Source organism: Schistocerca piceifrons, chromosome 3, assembly GCF_021461385.2.
Source record: "Schistocerca piceifrons isolate TAMUIC-IGC-003096 chromosome 3, iqSchPice1.1, whole genome shotgun sequence".
Lineage (NCBI taxonomy): Eukaryota > Metazoa > Arthropoda > Insecta > Orthoptera > Acrididae > Schistocerca > Schistocerca piceifrons.
Window position 1 is genome coordinate 381766439 of NC_060140.1, and position 18463 is coordinate 381784901.

Here is an 18463-nt window from a genome sequence, read left to right on the forward strand (position 1 = left end):
CGAATTCCTAAGGGACCAAACTGCTAAGGTCATCGGTCCCTATACCTACACACTACTTAAAACTAACTTATGCTAAGAACAACACTCACACCCACGCCCGAGGGAGGACTCGAACCTGCGGCGAGAGGGGCCGTGCAGTCCGTGATGTCGCCTCAAACCGCGTGGCCACTTCGCGCTAGTAATGTGTTTTATGCAGTTTCACGGGAAAAGGTGTATGGTCCATTTTTCTTTGCCAGGAACACTGTTACAGGAAGCACATATCTCGATATGCTTGAGAATTTTGTTTCCCACAGTTGGAGATTGATTCGAACGACTTCATTTACCAACAGAATGGGGCACTTCCACACTGGCATCTGGAAGTGCGGGAATTTTTAAATCAGAGGATTACTGAACGATGGACCGGTCGCCCTGGACCAAATGATTTAGCCTGAGATTACTGACCTCCGAGGTCACAGGAGCTGACTGTATGTGATTATTTCTTGTGGAGGTCTATAAAAGACTGTTTATGTGCCCCCGTTACCAACAATAATGAATGAACTGAGACATCGCATAACAGCAGCTGTGGAAGCTGTAACTCAAGACATGCTCGCTGCAGTGTAGAAACAAACTGAATACCGGACTGACATATGCCGTGCATCTCAAGGGTCAATGTTCCAATGTGTGTGAATTCTTAAAGGACCAAACTGCTGAGGTCATCGGTCCCTAGACTTACACACTACTTAAACTATCTTATGCTAAGAACAACACACACACCCGTGCCCGAGAGAGGACTCGAACCTCCGGCGTGAACAAGGGGGCATATTGAACGCCTAAGAAGAGATATGGAAAAAAAAAATTGAGTTTCCCGCTCATCAAAATACAAAATTCTTGTATAAATTTATTGTTTTCAGAAATATAGACGGACCAAATCGGATGATTCTTTTTGATAAATTATGTATTTTTAGGATTTAGAGTCTTCTTATATTCCTATATTTCATTCTAATATCAGTTCTTAAATCTTACATTTTATTCTTCAAGATGATTTGGTGCATTCTCTTGGATGATACCGACCGCAGAGACATTCGAAACAGAGAAATTCCGACACTACGAGCGAAGCTAGGTTTACCACAGTCACGTTTCCTCGTATCAGTGTCACCCAGAAAAAAAAAAACGTTGTTAACACTGAAAAATATTTCACGCGTTGGCATTATTTAGGAGCAAACCACACACGACGGACCACTTTAACCAAAATTGCCGCTTGCAATTAATTATGAATGAAGATACATTATAGGAATTTCACCGGAAAAGATTTCAAATAATTTTCTCATTCATTTATTGTTTTTTAATTCAATCAGTAGACATAACATTCGTAGACGAACGAGAATAACGTGATTTCAGTATACACTCGACAACATTCGTGTAGTAATCTACTACGGATGTGGGTAGGTAAACGAAAAACAAAAATAAAAATAATGATCGGGTTTCGAACGCGGAGGGCGTAAGTGTGAAGCCGTCACCCTACCCTCTGCGCCAGTCCTTCGGTTGTACTGTTTATTCTCTATAAAGCACATAAAGCGCATCGAAAACTCTTTTCCGTAATTTTCTCAGAAAATGTCAAGTATCTATGTATAAGCCGAGATACGTGTTCGCTTGTTTTGAGCCCTCTTCCAGTGAGCGAAATTTATGGGAAATCAGGTTATGGCACTTGCCGCGAATTTCTCGTTAGAGATAGCGAGCTAGTCCAGACAGACTAATTCGTTCCAAGATCCATTCTGGCGTTTCTCTTGTAAAAGATAAGCAACTTGGCCAGACGAAGCACTTGGCGACCTCACTCAGTGTTCGCCCACTCAGATAAGAGCTTAAACGCTGAACACGTTAAACCTACACCTACACTCAACAAGTCGCTACAGAGTGTTTGACAGACTTATTATTGCATCATGCATTAAAGCTTCTCGACGATGTGTTCAAATAAGGAGCTTAGGATGAACGATTCCTTGTACTCATCTCTGCGGCTTGTAATTTCACGTGCATTACGATATTGACATGAAATGGGCAGGAGATCTTTAGTTTCCTGTTGTTGGAATTTTTCAAGGTATTTTTCTAGCGACACAGAGCGGCTTCCTTCGAATGTCTGCCAACTAAGCGTTTTAAGTATTTTCGTTATTCTTTATCATCAGTTAGACAAGTCTGCGACCATATGCGACGCCATCGGCCGTCTTTGAATGTCTTCTGTGGTTCGATGTGATATACACTACCTGACAAAAAAATGACGCACTCAGTAGGGAAGGAGGAAACGAAGTGTACTTCCTGGGTTCCGAGAGAGTTATTACAGTGATTACAATATCGAGTCAGACTAAGCCCACATATCAGTATGGCGTTGCACTCCCTGTTTCCTAGATGCATGTTCTGATACGGACGCTACTCCTGAGGCAAGCTGCCTGACAGCTTTTGTTAACTTGTCCTTAGTATCCCGCATACTGTCACTGGGACGGAGTTGACGTCAAAACCGGTTTCACTCTTGTTCTATCTGGAGATCTTTCTAGCCACAGAGGTAATTCATCAACGGTTCATAGAGACAGTGTCTTGTGTAATCCAGCATACTGCTGCTGAAAAATGTACCACGAAACTATCGCATGAGAGATGAGACGTGAGGACGCAGAATGTAAATGGCATACTTTTGTCCCGTCAGAGTTCATTCGATCACTAACAGCCATGATCTGAAGCCGTATCCGACGGCTCACCACGCCATGACACCAGGAATAACACCGCAGTGCTTCTCCAAAACACTGCAAGAAAGGGACCTTTCCGCAGGTCGTCACCAGACGCTGAAACGACGGTCATCCGGAGTAGTGCAGAACCATGAGTCATCGCTGAATACTATGCGACGGCATTCGTCAGTATTGCCATGCTTTCTGATCACGGCATCGCTCCAAGTGCACACGCTTGTGTTGTGGTTTTAAGGCTAACCCTCGCATGGCACTGTAATTGCACAGTTCGGCTGCTGCCGGCCTCTGAGCAATGCCGCAGAGCGACACAGGATATTGCAGTTAGTCATTACTTGTTTTTGGATGGCAGGCGCAGGTGTAAAGAGTTTACGATGTTCTTATTGCACATTATGGCGATCCTCCTTTGGGGGATCAGGGCTAGTCGATCGGAACCTTGACGACAAATATCCCTGCCCTCACATTCGGGCCACTTTACCTTCTGAATGCCCCTTGAAATCTGGGTATTACACGATCTGACCAGCCGGCGAAACGCAGACCCACACTGGTTCTGCCATGTGTTGATAGCGCTGCCACACAAGAGTACGCGGCATCTCTGTGTACTTCATAGTCATAACTCGACATCGAAGCTGTTCATGCAGGTTATACAAATTACCAGGCCCGGTAAGAACAGTAAACACTAGTAGAAAGCAAGTTATCTTGATGGATTTCATTGTTGTTTAGGTGAAACTCAATCATCTGTTACTGTCATGCAGATAAAGTTCAGCGGTCAGTATCATGCGCGTAGGATGATGATCATTTCGTGATTACATCACCAGTGGCGTGTCGTTTCAGTGTATACAACTTTTTCCAGATAAATAAATCAGTTAGAAAATTGTCTCATGGGTTATCGTGGTAAACCGTGTTGAGGATTTCCAAAATTGTGTGGAGACAGAAAGACAATGGACAGGACGCGGTACTCAAACCTGTGAAGGCACAAAGTAACCAAAAGCCAGACCAACTAGCAAGACGAACAGTGTACGTCACTTAATATCACAGTTTAAAAAGGCAAAGAAAAGTGACGAGAAAGAGGGAAAACACAGAAACTACGTAAAAGACACCGCTGTTGTGTATACAACCAGAGAATCCACGACAACAACAGAACTCAACAACGAATTGTTCCAGAAAAAATCATTCTCGCCAGATTAGTAGTGAGGTGTTTCAAATCATAATTGCATAGGCATCCAAGACCAGAATCAGTCGATACAAATGTTTTCTGGGTGTGGTGTCGCGTCATATTGAGTACAACTACTGCTGGAGAAAACCAACGTTTCGGCTGCGGTTGCCGCGGCCTTCTTCTGAGTGGCCGAAACGTTGGTTTTCTCCAGTAGTAGTTTACATAATACGACGCGCTACCATGTCCAGAAAACTTTTACGTCGGCTGTTTCAAATAATTTACTTTACGAAAAACGAAATATGAAAATTGTACCAATTTTACAAGGGTGTAGTGGAAGCGCGCCCTCAATCCTATGTTCACATCAGAAAAAAACGCAGACTTTGGTAAGAATGACGAGTGACTGTAAGCGACATTTATTCGTGGAAAAATAATAGGGCGAAACGTCTGAAAGCTGCAAGTATCACACTAAAAACAAAATAGTATTTTCCACAAAAGAATCATCTGCATATGTCTTTAACAGGCAAATGCATCTCGCCGGCCGGTGTGGCCGAGCGGTTCTAGGAGGCGCTTCAGTTTGGAACCGCGCGACCGCTACGGTCGCAGGTTCGAATCCTGCCTCGGGCATGGATGTGTGTGATGTCCTTAGGGTAGTTAGGTTTAAGTAGTTCTAAGTTCTAGGGGACTGATGGTCTCAGATGTTAAGTCCCATGGTGTTCAGAGCCATTTGAACCAACCGCAAATGCATCTCGAAGGCAAATAAATACACTGCAGCGACACAATGGCGTTTTGAACTTCTAAGCAAATGCTTACATAATTTTGCAGAAAACGACCACATGAACAATTTTTAATGACATTTTATTAGTGTATAAGAAATAGTCAAAGGGCATTACTAAATTCATAAAAACGCTCTGAGCTTGAATTTTGAAATGCCGTCTTGCCCGATGACAGTGTCCATCACCAGAGACATAAAATTATTTCAGTTATGGTGCAATTAACGGTGTTGAAGTGCATTTCGGCTTTTATGTATTACAATAACAGTAAAAAAAATTGAGTGGCTGTACAGATTTGGTTTCCAGTGCTACACTATTACACATGACTTACAAGATAAACTTGTCGGTTACGCTTCGCTATAAATTTATAATGACAGGCACAAGTGCCACATATTAACAGTGACAGTAATAACGAGGCTGGCCGAAATTTGGAGAACACCGTCAAGCAGAAGCGAGGTAAAAAATACGATAAGCATCACGAACGAACTACATCCTGTGGAAAGACACACCGACGGAAGAATAAAATACTGTTATTCGTGGGTTTATGTAAATATCGTAGCAGCAGTACACTGAATCCTCAAATCCTCGTTTATCCAGCACCCGGATCCCCCTTTTAGTACCCCCATCTTTTGGTGTATTTATTTATTTATTTATTTATTTATTTATTTTTAAAATGTAACTGTACAGTATTTGATTCCGTGGAATTAACAGCGACAGCGAACGACTATGACAACCATTAAATCTAATTTTAGCCAATCGCTACACACGTTTCCGGCCTCGGGGTCAGTTAAAAAGTCAACACTGAGTTGTATTGTAGAGCATTGCCCTGTTTGTTGCGAGCGTAAAATGACATCAAAGAGTAGGAAGATGGTAGTGTCTATGGACGAAAAGTTATCTGCACAGCATAGGATGCACAAGGAACAATTGTTGAAAACCATTGCTGCTGACTTCGGTGTTAGAACTTCAAGGGTGTCAGGCTGGAAGAATAACGGGATAGAAATGGAAGACTTTCCTTTTAAAATGTTGACGGAATACGGATTAAGGAGTCACTGGACAAACAAAACAGCAAAGAATGGATGTGTAGACGACGATGGTGTGATTTAATGCGAAGACAGGGATGGTGGCTGCCAATTTCAGGCCCGATACTGCAGTAAAAAGGATGAATTTAAACAAGACGCTTTCTAATGGTGATTCTAGCATCATAACCAGATAGACTTCATTACAAAGGTGAAAAGATGCGTCAGATGTTACTGACTGGTAAAAGCCTCTCAGGTGAGTCAGTAGCTGCTGAAAATTTCAAAAAATTCGAAGATCTGATTTTCTTTGACGACTCCACTTCGGTTTACAGCACCGAGAAATCTGATCTCCTTCACCATCACGAAAGAAGGCGTTGGTGGATAGTTTGTTTTTTAAAAATCTAGTTCACTGAAGTTGTGCCGAGTGTAACAGTGAATCTGTAAGAAGGAGGTCTGCTCTGAACACCATACTGTTGGTCACGATATCTCTCTCAGTCGAATGTAGAGCAGGTCAGTAGTAGAACCAGAGTGAAATTTCTATCTAATGTGACAACTGTGTTGCAGCCAATAGACCAACGAGGTCTAGAAAATATTAAGCGTGTGTGTAAGACACACCTACTTAGCAAGCTTGATGAAGAAGAATGTGATTGTGGTTCCCGACCTACTCCTCCTGTGTCATTTAAAAGGCCAGGCAGGTCCTCCTAAACGGCTCGCCTCAAAGTTCTCTAGCTCTAGTAGCATCTAACTCTGCCTCTTGGGGTGCAAATCTGCAAACTTCCGGAATTTAACTCATTTCCGACCATCGAAGGCAATCCATACCGTTCCTACTTGAAAGGGACCTCAATTAATTAGGAGACTGAGGAACTTGGACAGGAGATACAATTCTTATAAAAACAGGTTGAAGTTTAACATTTCTCCTAGAGTTTATAAAAATATTGCAGAAAGCATTATTCCCTGACAAGATGAAACACAGAGCCAAAAAGATGGTTATTAATGGATGAACGAATCAACATACATATTTATCAAAAGAACTTAAAAGTCCCCCGTATTTTAAAGTGCTGAATTCATTTGAGAGGAGTTAACATATAACAGAGAGAGCTGAAACCAAGAGGTAGCGATCGAAATGACAGAAGTGTGTGGTTGCGAGGACTGCTCACAAAATAGTGGAGTGCACTGTCTCAAGGCGACAACGCAACGTTGTCACGCTTGATTATTTCAGACAGTAGTGCCTATATGCGATCGATATTAATTCTGTCATCTGCTCACGGCATATGAGCAGTCAAACTTTCACGTGAGCGGCATGTGCCTGGAGAACATCGCGTGCACGTGGGAGTGTTCTTACTGCAACCGAAGGAACAAAATGAAATGATCGTTTAGCACTATTTATACGATGAGAAGCTGGTAAACTGGGGCTCGTGAGGCTGCAAGTTGAGATTTTATGACTTCGAAGCTCTATCATATCGGTGAGCTTCCGAAATCAAATAATAGGGCTCCGACCAACAGCGAGGCATAGTAGTCAACCACTGGCTGCTGGGACTCAGAGAACATACATTATCTTCTGTACACAGTGGTTTCCCATCCTGCCTTGACTCATACCGTCGAAACACAGAGTTTTTGTAGCACAGCGACTCCTATTTGAAGAATGAGAGCCGTTAGAATTTTTGTCTGAATTTAATAGTTTCTGCCAACTTGAGCAAATAATAAAACTATCTAAAAAACTGCATTCGAATTTAGATTCCATCATACCGTTTCTCAGTATGATAGTCTTTCTTCCATGTCAATTTTTAATCAAGTGCCAACTTGTATTTGATGTTTGGGGAACTTCGCAACAAAACCGATAACGCGATAACAAATTCACAAGTGAGCCACACAGTAAACTTGGATCCGTAATCCGCAAAAATAATTATTCATTTTTAATCGTCTGGGATAAATGGTTCAAATGGCTCTGAGCACTATGGGACTGAACTTCTGAGGTCATCAGTCCCCTAGAACTTACAACTACTTAAACCTAACTAACCTAAGGACATCACAAACATCCATGCCCGAGGCAGGATTCGAACCTGCGACCGTAGCGGTTGCGCGGGTCCAGACTGTTGCGCCTAGAACCGCTCGGCCACTTAGGCCGGCGTCTGGGATATCTTTCTCTATTAATGACCTGTCACGAACACACACGCGCGTGTTCCGACGCGTGACAACCTTTTGTAGGATCGTGGCATTACATATAATATTTCCTAAATATGTAAATGTCAGAGACGTAATTTATTTCAAATGCCATCACGTTTCAGAGGAAATACTTATGAAGTACTGGAAAAGTGTGTGTTCTGTCTTTTGCCAGCTGAAGCTGTTTTCAAAGTGAATAAAAAATCGGTGACATTGTCAACACGTCAGGGTTTGTCGAAGCATTTGCAAACCATAACATACGTGTTAATGGCTTAACGGACTAGCTACGAAATGACAGTGATTCTGGCTGCAGTATGATTTCTAATGGCAAAATTATCGCCATTTTTTCGTCTGTAGGCTATGAAGATAATGATGATAATGGATTAGATGACGAAGTAGGCATTCAATGTCAAGCTTTTTTCTGAAATGAAGGATTACCAGATTTTCGATAATTCTGAAGACGTATGGTGCCACATAGTCCATAGAAACAAGGATCCGACTAGATTAGTGATTTCGAGTCGTAAAGGGCACAGTTCGCAGTAAGTGACGGAATGTCATCGAGTGAAGCAGAAGTGATATCTGGAGTAGCCCAAGGAAATGTTACAGGCCCACTAGCGTTCCTAATCCATATAAACGATTTAGGAGACAATCTGAGCAGCCCTCTTAGACTGCAGAGGGTGCTGTTACTTAACGTCTAGTAAAGACATGAGAAGATTTAGGAGACAATCTGAGCAGCCCTCTTAGACTGCAGAGGGTGCTGTTACTTAACGTCTAGTAAAGACATGAGAAGATTAGAGCCAATCGCAAAATGATTTAGACAATATATCCGTATGGTGCGGACAGTGCCAATTGACTCTAAATAATGAAAGGTGTGATATCATCCACATGAGCACTAAACGGAATCCGTCAAATTTCGGTCGCACGATGTATAACACAAATCTAAAGGCTGTCACAGTTCAACAAAATACCTAAGGATTACAATTACGAACAATGTGGACTGGAATGATCGCTTAATTAATGTTGTGGGGAAGGTGAACCAACAACTGCGGTCTGAAACCGCGCGACCGCTTCGGTCGCAGGTTCGAATCCTGCTTCGGGCATGGATGTGTGTGATGTCCTTAGGTTAGTTAGGTTTAAGTAGTTCTAAGTTCTAGGGGGCTGATGACCTCAAATGTTAAGTCCCATAGTGCTCAGAGCCATTTGAGCCAACAACTGCGTTTTATTGGCAGAGCACTTAGAAGATGCGACAGGTCTACTAAAGAGACTACCTACACTACGCTTCTCCGTCCTCTTCTAGAGCACTCATGTGCAGAATGGGATTGTAGTCAAATGGGATTGACGGAGTACATCGAAGAAGTTCAAAGAAGGGCAGTTCGTTTTGTGTTATCGCGAAATAGAGGAGAGAGTGTCACGGATATGATACGTGAGTTGGAGTGTCAATCGTTAAATTAAAGGAGTTTCCGTTGCGGAGAAATATTTTCACGAAATTTCAAATACCAACTTTTTCCTCCGAAAGCGAAAATATTTTGCTAACGCCCACCAGTATAGGGGGAAACGATCATCGTAATGAAATAAGAGAAATCATAGTTTGCAAGGAAAGATTTAAGTGTTAGTCTTTCCCGCGCGCAGTTCGAGAGTGGAAAGGTAGAGAAATAATCTGAAGGTGGATCGATAAACCCTTTGCCAGGAACTTAAGTGTGGATTGCAAACTAGTCATGTAGATGCAGACTAGGTGAAGTGACTGACACGTTCTTGCACAAAGGACTTACACACTTCCTTGAAGTGTTTGGGGGAAAACCCCGATTTGTGTTGGGGACAGGGATTTGTACCCTCCTCCTTCCGACTGGGACTTCAGTGCTCTAACCACTGACCGACTGTGGCAGGTCTCGAGACAGAGGCGAGCGGAAAGTCGGAAGGGTGAGGTGGTGGCAGACACAGCGGTCAGCGGCGCAAGATTTACTGGGCGCTGTTGTTGCCCGGAGTGGCCTAAGCGGTGCTTCATTAAATATTAATGGAATTACGCCGTTTCACACTTTATGTCGGCCGCTGGCGGCGAACGGCACGTCACCTTGCCACTCTCGGTTCTCCCACTCGTGCGCACGCCCACAGACTGCCGAATGAATAATTAAACGCGCTTCATCTCAGTACTGACAGCTACAGCTAAATAATTATATGTAAATACCTGCGCTGTCCATTCAAATCCTGTGTTTACGATTCTCGGCAGCTCTTCTGCCGCTTAAGTGAATCCAAAGTCTGCAGTTGTGACGTCAGTAGCAGAACTAACGGTAAGAACGTTTAATATATCAGCTGTTACCAACGGTACATTATTAAGACTTCTTGCCTGAGCTCTCGTAAATAGGAGTTCTAGTGCCGTTATTTTCTTCAGCGACTCTGTACTGTTGGTAGCGGACGCTGAACGAGATGTCAGGATAGGTAACACATTGGCCTCGTACCTGGAGTTGCTTGAGTAAAATGCCCGTTATCCATCAAAATTTATATTTTCTATGCCCTCTCTATTCTACTTAACTTCAGGCGATAGTTAAAAGTTTTATTCAACAAGCTTACCATCCCTTACACGTTATACTTCCAAGCATTCTCTTTTCTTCTTCTTCTTCTTCATCTGGGTGTAAGTACAGGGAAGTGACTAAAAGGGCGGCTTCTGTGGTCTCGGTACAAGGGTAATTACAGACCTCATGTAGTAAATTACAGAGTGGTACACGGACTGCAGGTAATAATTCCACTGAAACATGTAACAGTGTTCATAAGAGTGTGATAAACAAAATTTGTTTGATAGCAGAGCTGCATTACAAAAGTCTTCGCTGACAATTATGTTGCGGTCAAGAAAAGTATAAATGTTGGACGACCGTAAGGAATTGTAAAAAAGACTTGGACAGAATTTTTACTTGGAGTACTGAATGGGAGCGCTCCTTAAACAAAAGGTCGTGGATAAGTACCTCCAGGGTTTGAACAGAGGTGACTGAGCAAAAACTACAAGACATACAGGAAAGTGTCACACATCAGTGGACAGAGTAGCTTTTTGAGTTTTAACTCACATTACAGGTGCTCAAAGTGGCCACCGTTTGTGATGCAGCGAACGCCAGTACTTCAAAGTCCTCCATACATATGAAACACGCCATCGTGTTTACCAGCGCCTACGTTAATTAATTATCCGTCCTTGCAGCTCTTCCAAATTAAGTGACTGCGGAGGCAACCGTCTAAGAAGAAATCACATCTATTTAAGTCAGATAACCAGAGCGAGGAGGGGTGGCGGGGGGGGCGGGGGGGGGGGGGGCGGGGCGGAACGGTACGGAGCCAGAGGAGAGACACGACGCCCAATCCAGCGCTGAGGCCGAATGGCATCAAGGAAATCACGAACGTCTGAGAGAAAATATGGTGGTACAGCGTCGTCTTGCTATATGACGTCTCCACTGTCTTGCTGTAATTGTGGCATACGAAGCTGCTGCAGCATATGCACGTTCACGAGAGCAATCACAGTCTTCTCCGCAAAGAAAAATGGTCCATAAACTTTTGATGAGGATATGGCACAAAATACGTTAACTTTGGGTGAATCGAGAGTGTGTTCGACAACCACGTGTACACGTTGTGTGTCCCAAACACGCACACTATGCATACTCACACATGGAACGTGGTTTCGTCACTGAAATACAACGTCTGTAAGAAACCGTCTTTCTCCTGTAGCCGCTGCAAGTGATTGCAAAAGTCAGAACGGAGCTCACTGTCCCAGATAGTCAGCGCACGTAACACAACTGCAGCTGTTGTCGTTTCACACGCAGACGTTTGAGTAGAACACACCAGACAGTTGATCGCGGCATCTGCAGTTCTCTGCTCCCACGTGTCAGCGACTTGTTCGGGCTGTTCACGAATGATTCCCGCACCCACCCCTCCTTATCTGCTGATCGTCCTCGCCGGGCTATTTGCTTCACACCACATAAGCAGGCAGTTTGACGGAATGTTTTGTGCCAGCCACGGATTGTTTCGTCAATTGAAGCTTACACGGTACGAAATTGCCGCTAAACACACACAACTAAATCACATTTACCGAATTCGAAGACGGAACGCCGGCGCATCGCTCTATTATAAGCCTTGTTCGGACATACCTGCCCGCTAGTGATATATATATAAGGGTTGTAACTTTAATAAAGGCAACTATTTATTTACACGCCAACGGCCTTGCCGCAGTGGTAACACCGGTTCCCGTCATATCACCGAAGTTAAGCGCTGTCAGGCTTGGCTAACACTTGGATGGCTGATCATCCAGTCTCCCGAGCGCTGTTTGCAAATGCGGTGCACTCAACTCTCGTGAGGCAAATTCAAGAGCTATTTGTCCCAGAAGTAGCAGCTGCGGTCACGAAAACGGCCGGAGAGCGGTGTGCTGACCCCATGCCCCTCCATATCCGCATCCACTGACGCCTATAGGCCGAGGATGACACGGCGGTCGGTCAGGACCGTTAGGATCTTCCGAGACCTGATCCGACGGAGTTCAGTGATTTATTTACAACTCATACAAAATAGATGCTTGTTTCAAAGTTTTACTGTCCTTCAAAGTAGTCACCAGCATTGTGTACGAATAGAGCTGAAGTCAGAGGGGCTTAAGTACGGGGAGTGTCGTGGGTGATTCAGCATTCCCAGCCCCACCGACTGAACAAATCAGTCACAATTTACGCCATATGCGCTCGAGCATCCTCCTGCGAAATGACGAGCTGGTCTTGCAGACAGTCGCTGCTACTTTCTCGAAGCTGGTTGCTGGCTATGTTCCAAAAATTGAACTACAAACTGGAGGAAGCACTTTATAGTGTTTGCTTTAGAACTGTTAGAGAGATTCACCGGGCAACGGACTGCTCCACTCGATCCGTCATGAGTACTACCGCTGCTAAGTGTATATTACGACTTCCACATCGCTGGCAACGGATTATACACAATGCTGGTGACAGCTCTGAAGGACAGTAAAACTATGAAAGATGTTCCTGTTTCTTGCACGTTGTAAGTAAAAGTTGCTCCTATTAATTCCAGGTGTCGCTTAAATGTAAGATAATGCATATGACGAAACCACCCAATAGTATCTCATCCACTGGAGAATGGAATGGGAGGAAACTCTAACATGTGATATAGTTATCCGCCACGCATTTCGCAGTGGTTTGCAGGGTGTAATGAGTATAAGTGCAGATATTTTAAACAGAGATTGATGACAATGTACTGGACAACATTACATCGGTATGTGCGTCATTTGTAGACTAAAAATTGTAGCTATTGTAGTTTTATGTTTTTTACTTGGTATCTCCAAGAACCTGTGGCAAGAGCAGGCCATTAATGCTTATTTTCCCCCTGCGCAGCAGGTCATGGACTGAAGTGTGCATGGGTGGACGCAAAGCGGTTAGTCTGTACTGGCTCTGAGTACTACGGGACTTAACTTCTGAGGTCATCAGTCCCCTAGAACTTAGAACGACTTAAACCTAACTAACCTAAGGACATCACACACATCCATGCCCGAGGCATGATTCGAACCTGCGACCGTAGCGGCCGCGCGGTTCCAGATTGTAGCGCCTAGAACCGCTCGTCCACCACGGCCGGCCAGTCTGTACTGACATGGCATGACATGGCATGACAAGTCCACTTAGTGATGCAGTTATGACCGTGCAGAAAAACGTCAGTTCGTAAAGTTTGTGACATGTTTGTGGAACGACTGCTCGACACAGAGTAAAAACAAGACATTGAGATGTGTACATATTAAGGTACCACATATAACAATGCCTGCACTTGGCGCCTTCTTGTGCACGTGCAGCCGTCATGCAAAGTCTATACAAATCATGCACTTGGTCCCCTGACGCCCTCTGCGATCGGCGGCCTAAGTGCCGGCTTCTATCGCTTGTGTCTTAAACCGGCCCCTGTCCCTGGTAGAGTTTGAAAAAGTGAGGAACGTATTGAACAGTATATGGAGATAGTAACTGTTATCGAAAGAACAGATACCAGTGATGACCGTGCAGGTTCTCTAGAATAAATTGAGGGTTTCAATTAATTATCATTTATTCTAGAGAAGGTGCACGGTCATCGGTGGTATCTGTTCTTTCGAGAACAGTTACTATCTTCATGTATAGTTAAATGGCTATCCGGCCATTGACCTTCGTTTTTGCGAGTGCGCACAGGTTGCTCGAACTCTTACGGGAATCGTCAACTTAAGTGGGCGGGAGTAACGAGTGGATGGGCAACGTACCTATCAGGAACATGTAGATTGTGTACAGTTGGAAATGTGGGTCTCATGGAAAGCGTGCAAGGGTTAAGTCCCTGCAGTCGCGCTATTCATCTGTGTCCTCGGTGGCTCAGATGGATAGAGCGTCTGCCATGTACGCAGGAGATCCCGGGTTCGAGTCCCGGTCGGGGCACACATTTGCAGCTGTCCCAAGGTATGTAAACAACATCTGTCGGCGGGTGAGGGTTTCAATTAATTATCATGTACTGAACAGTGATGGTGCCCTATCAGCGGCAGTTACTTTGTCTTTAGCATTAGAGGTGGTTGTGATGGCCACTAGAATGGAACGCCTGGTGCTGTGTTGTGCTGTGTCATAGCGTGGCGCGTGTTTCCTGCAGGAGCCGCGCCCTAGCAGCCCCATACGAGACGCGGACGCCTGGACAACTCGGCGTCGGCGTCGCGTGCGACACGCCTGCCCTCCCGCGTGTCCCCAGGGACCGCCACGCCCGCCAGGCGTGGACATCGCCGCCACACTGAAGCAGGCGACGGCGCCGAGACAAACGACGCGTCCACCTGTGACGTCACCGAGCGACATCATCCAGTGTTCGTGGTAACTGCAGCGCCGTGTTCGCAGCACGCTTATACACTACTGGCCATTAAAATTGCTACACAACGAAGATGACGTGCTACAGACGCGAAATTAAACCGACAGGAAGAAGATGCTGTGACATGCTAATGATTAGCTTTTCAGAGCATTCACACAAGGTTGGCGCCGGTGGCGACACCCACAACGTGCTGACATGAGGAAAGTTTCCAACCAATTTCTCATACACAAACAGCAGTTGACCGGCGTTGCCTGGTGAAACGTTGTTGTGATGCCTCGTGTAAGGAGGAGAAATGCGTACCATCACGTTTCCGACTTTGATAAAGGTCGGATTGTAGCCTATCGCGATTGTGGTTTATCGTACCGCCACATTGCTGCTCGCGTTGGTCGAGATCCAATGACTGTTAGCAGAATATGGAATCGGTGGGTTCAGGACGGTAATACGGAACGCCGTGCTGGATCCCAACGGCCACGTATCACTAGCAGTCGAGATGACAGGCATCTTATCCGCATGGCTGTAACGGATCGTGCAGCCACGTCTCGATCCCTGAGTCAACAGATGGGGAAGTTTGCAAGACAACAACCATCTGCACCAACAGTTCGACGACGTTTGCAGCAGCATGGACTATCAGCTCGGAGACGATGGCTGCGGTTACCCTTGACGCTGCATCACAGACAGGAGCGCCTGCGATGGTGTATTCAACGACAAACCTGAGTGCACGAATGGAAAAACGTCGATTTTTCGGATGTTTGGCGACATCGCGGTGAACGTGTATTCGTCATCGCCATACTGGCGTACCACCCGGCGTGATGGTATTGGGTGCCGTAGGTTTACACGTCTCGGTCACCTCTTCTTCGCATTGACGGCAGTTTGAACAGTGGACGTTACATTTCAGACGTGTTTCGTCCCGTGGCTCTACCCTTCATTCGATCCCTGCGAAACCCTACATTTCAGCAGACTAATGCACGACCGCATGTTGCAGGTCCTGTACGGGCCTTTCTGGATACAGAAAATGTTCGACTGCTGCCCTGGCCAGCACATTCTCCAGATCTCACACCAACTGAAAACGTCTGTTTAATGGTGGCCGAGCAACTGGCTCGTCACAATACGCCCGTCACTGTTCTCGATGAACTGTGGTATCGTGTTGAAGCTGCATGGGTAGCTGTACCTGTACACGCCATCCAAGCTCTGTTTGACTCAATGCCCAGGCGTATCAAGGCCGTTATTACGGCCAGAGGTGGTTGTTCTGGGTACTGATTTCTCAGGATCTATGCACCCAAATTGTGTGAAAATGTAATCACACGTCAGTTCTAGTATAATATATTTGTCCAATGAATACCTGTTTATCATCTGTATTTTTTCTTGGTGTAGCAATTTTAATGGTCAGTAGTGTAATTTCAAAGTCGATGGCACGTGACGGGGTTCCAGTCGATCTGGCGACTTCATTTCCGCGCATAGTATGTCGCCGACTAGTCTGCCCTTCTTTTCGTGTGGTGGTCGTGTGTGTGCGAGTGTGTTCATTGCTACGACTCCAGATAGACTGCGAAGTATTTCTTTCCTATGGTTTCGTATCTCAATTAGTAAAAACGGACTCATTTAGGATCACTATGATCACTCTGTTCCCCCCCCCCCCCTCCCCACTTGTCTGTCTGTTCACCTATTAAGACCCATTTTTTCTCAGAATGGGTTGAAGTATCAAATTGAACTTTATGTCAAGTAGTAAAGAGTACGTTCTCTTCGCGATGTAAAAAGTTTAAACTTCTAAGAATTTAAGCCAATGCAGTCGAAGATACGGTTATTTATATCACTCACCAAATCTATACATCAACTGTCTATACACATACGTATTTAAGTTTGTACGGAACCCTCACAACGCAAGTGCTACTCTCACTTGTCCGTTTTCTTTTATGTCGAGTCAGTATTTCTGATAGAGGTCATATAATTTGTGCTACAATAGTGTTGTTCCATATTTTTTGTGTAAGGGACAGTCAAGTGAAAACTAGACAGATGGAAAGAGGTAAGTAAACACTCTATTATTTCAAAATAATCGCCATAGCTGTTAAAACATAATCCCACTCTGAGGCAAGCAGGTCAATGCCTTCATGGAAAAATGTAAAAATGTTTGTCTATGGAACCATGATTGTAAACAGGCGTACATCTCTTCGTCGGAAGCAAATAGACGACCACGAATATCTTTCTTCAGGAAACCGCATGGAAACAGATCGGGACAGTATGGAGGTTGTGTAATGGTTTCCCAGCGAAACATCTACAGCCAAGTCGGAAGAACAGGGACGCCAGCTCCGGGAAAGTCATGATGACCTTTTCCTTTGACTGCAAGGGCCCGCTGCTCACTGATGTTCTGGAACGCGCTGCTACAATTAACGCACAGCGGAACGTAGACACTTTAAAAATTGAAGCGCGTCATCAAGTTCAAACGCCCAGGAATGTTGACTGACTGCATCATTCTTTTGCAAGATAGTGCCCGCTCGTATTCTCAAATGGTTCAAATGGCTCTAAGCACCACGGGACTTAACATCTGAGGTCATCAGTTCCCCAGAGCTTAGAACTACTTAAACCTAACTGACCTAAGGACATCACACACATCCATGCCCGAGGCAGGATTCGAACCTGCGACCGTAGCAGCAGCCTGGTTCCGAACTGAAGCGCTTAGAATCGCTCTGCCACAGCGGCCGGCGCTCACATGTTGCGAAGATCGTTTGGAGTAAGCTGCCGAACGTTCAGTATGAAGCCCTTAGACGTCTTCCAAACAGTCCCGATCTCTCACCACGTGATTTTTACGTTTTTGGAGCTCTGAAGAAAGATATTCGTGGCCGTTGATTTGCTTCGGAGGAAGTGGTGCGCGCCTGGGTTCAGTCACGGTTCTGCAAGCAGCAGCAAACATTTCCATGAAGACACTGACCGTCTTGTGTCACAATAGGATAGCTCTATTAACAGTTACGGCAATTACTTGTGAAACAATAAACAGTTTAATTACTTTCTTGCATCTGTCTCGTTGTCATTTGACTGCCCCTTGTGTTGCTCACTGAATAACGTGTATGCCGAGAGACTCGAAGAACCATATCGTTACCGCCTGAAACGCTTCGTTACTCACATGTTGTCTTCCTCACACGCAGGTCGTGCCCCACTCGGCCCAAACTGCTACTTCTCGTATTCGTCCAATTCGTTATTTCCGACGGACTCATACTAATGTAACAGTTTCGTAACTCGCCTGCCTTCTTTCGTACAGATTCTGTAGTTTTCTCGTTTCTCCACTTTTTTATTCTCTGCAGAGCAAATTGTTTGCGAGACGGAGTATCTAACACATTTTGTCACTTGCCATGTTTTCTTTCTCCTTATGTAATTCGCATCTGACTCATGCGGAGTTAGAAACTTCCGTAATCCCCCTGTTCCTCTCTTCTACACGCTACCTTTCACGCTACCGCCGTACGGCAGATCGCCGGCATTTGAATGTCCCACAGGTTTAAAAGGGGGTTTGAACAAGGCTACTGCAAGGGACCGGAACACGGATAGTGTCGTCCGACGGTGTTATGCCGCCGTGCGTGGCAGCTGCAGAGGTCGGCCGCAGTACGTCAGCTTGCCGTGTCTGCCTGTTGCGTAGCTTGATACGCCTGCGAGGCAGCAGCGTGCCGATTCAGTTTGGAATTTCTTTTTTCCTGTGGCTTCACCAAGGCATGCGTTCGATACGTATGCTGAACACTCATGCTCCTGCCCCTCTGTGTGTCCACCTATTCTTCCTCTTCCCTACTCTCTCTGCTCTTTATATCCTTCCTCCCTCTCTTTGTCCTTTTCCCCCACCCCCTCTGACCATATCTTTCTTCCCTCTGCCTC

At 45.1% G+C, this 18463-nt stretch overlaps 1 protein-coding gene and 1 non-coding gene across 2 annotated transcripts in view; one reads left to right on the forward strand and one right to left on the reverse strand.

Annotated features, from left to right (window-relative positions):
• The window catches only part of LOC124788675 (UPF0489 protein C5orf22 homolog), a 610116-nt gene that overhangs the window by 358698 nt on the left and 232955 nt on the right, over positions 1-18463 (reverse strand). The gene's annotated exons all lie outside the window — the stretch shown is intronic.
• Positions 14129-14202, forward strand: Trnat-ugu. Its single transcript has one exon. It is a non-coding gene; the product is annotated as a tRNA-Thr (tRNA).